This window comes from Mastomys coucha, unplaced genomic scaffold, assembly GCF_008632895.1.
Source record: "Mastomys coucha isolate ucsf_1 unplaced genomic scaffold, UCSF_Mcou_1 pScaffold3, whole genome shotgun sequence".
Lineage (NCBI taxonomy): Eukaryota > Metazoa > Chordata > Mammalia > Rodentia > Muridae > Mastomys > Mastomys coucha.
In genome coordinates this window covers 55,840,123-55,842,324 of record NW_022196909.1, presented here as the reverse complement: position 1 = coordinate 55,842,324, position 2,202 = coordinate 55,840,123, and positions in this window count along the sequence as shown.

Here is a 2,202-nt window from a genome sequence, read left to right as displayed (position 1 = left end):
AAAAAAAAAAAAAAAAAGAATTGGAAAAAAAGTGCAACTTCAATGAATCTCCACACAATGTGTGTGTGTGTGTGTGTGTGTGTGTGTTGGGGGGGGCGTGACGCTAAACTCAAAAGTATAATATAATATGGCTCTTTTCCATAGTATTCTTGAAATGACAAAAGTACAAAAATTTTATAAACGAAATTCAGTACAGAACCCAAACACACATTTCAGACACTGAAACCTTGATTACATGCATGCACACACATGCATACACATACACACACTCACACACGCATATGTACACACAAACACACATAAACAAATACAATTGTTGTTTCAAAGACCCAAAAAGTAAAAGATTTTTTTCCCCCAAAGTAGTAGAATATGTATATATATTTCATAATCTAAGGAATCAAATTTAGCTTTAAGGTGTTTTGTTTAGCTTTAAGGTGTTGAGTGAAGACAGTGAGAGAACAAACTTCATGATTACCCTAACGACTGTTGTTGTCTGATGTTCACATTGCCAAAAGCACTTAGGAAATGTTTACAGGCAAGATTCATAATTTTACAGATCTGTTTGAAAGGATTTGATTGCTAAGAATACATATTTAAATTCTTAAGGGATTTTAAACTTATAAAATATGAGAACTCATTAATTATACAAGCAGCATTAAATATTTAAGGAGATATTTCAATATAGTTTGAGCTAAATATGTTCAATATCAAAGCAAACACAAAAAGTCAGATTCCCTTTTGGCTGTTTAAGATTTCATCAGGATGTTTGGCCCAAACTGATAGGAGATCAGGGCTAATGCCTCGATGCCTCTTTTGGCGATTAAAGGTCTCATATAAAATTAATAGTATCAATGTGTTTAGCAGTGTCAGAGACAGAACCAGGGACAGATCTTCAATAAGATGGGGAAGTGGATTTTCTTACTTAGGTCATGATATAGCTAAGCCCTTGAATTTGAACTTGAATGTAAATGGCAATAACTTGGCAAGGTGTTTTTATTTATGAATGGAAATGCTAAGTATGATTGTGCACTAGTATTCTAAGTCATAATCTGATAAAACAATTTTCCCTGTGCTAAAATATAAAAATAGCAATAAGATGTTCATTTTGATTCTGGCATTGCTTAATGGTGCCAAAGTAGTGTGAACTGTTGATTTGACATGATTTCTTTTAGAGTGGGGTCTCCTTTGATGCTAACTGGGATTAAGGTCCTCATGTACAGTTTCACACCACTCTGTCAATACCCAGCTCTACATTAGGAGAGTAGAAGAAAAGTGAGCTAAAAAACTGAGAACTAAAACAAGACTACATCCTTTATCTTCAAGTGTCAAGCCTGCTATTAGACATCACTATCCCCATGGACTGAATATTACATGCACACTGTAGATGAAATGCCAAATAAAAAGAGACAAAATTGAAATTGCTATCAGGATATTTATTATATAAATTTTAATTTAGAAATATTACATGTTCCATGTTTTCTAGTTGTCTTTGGAGCAGAGCCTCCAAGGCAAAATATTTTGAAGCCCTTCTGCCCCCCTGTCTTAGTGTTTCCATTGCTGGGAACAGATGCCAAACATTTAATTGTGTCTGGCTCAGTTTTAGGGGATTAGCATCATGGTAGGTAGCATGGCAACCTGAAGACAGATATGGTGCTGGAGAAGAAACTGAGAGTTCCGCAGCTTGGTCCAAAGACAACCAGGAGAAGATTGTAGTCCTCAGGCAGCTAAGACGAAACTCTCTTCTGCAAGGGGAGGACATTGAGCAGAGAAGAACTCCAAAACCCACTTCCGCAGTGACACACTTCCTCCTACAAGACCACACCACCTAACAGTACCACTCCCTATGGGCCAAGCACTCTCCAAACACCACACCTTCTAAGTCTGTGCTTCTGGAAAGATTCCAGAAGTTATTTAAAATAAATCTCGTGGAACCTGAAAGAAAATCCTATGAGTATCAGAAAGCATGCATGCTTGTTCACTTGACATCATGCAACCTCTATGGCTTTAGCACAGCTCCTCCCAATGACTTACGCATTGGCTTACTATCTTTCCCAGCAGCTGGGATAATATTTCACTATTTGGAGGAGAGAGAGGGTGTGTTAGTGGCTAAGTGACTTACTGAACAATCTACAGCCTTTTATATTTCACTAAGAATCAGCATACTTACCTATGAGAGGTAGATTCCTTAATGGATTTCATGTT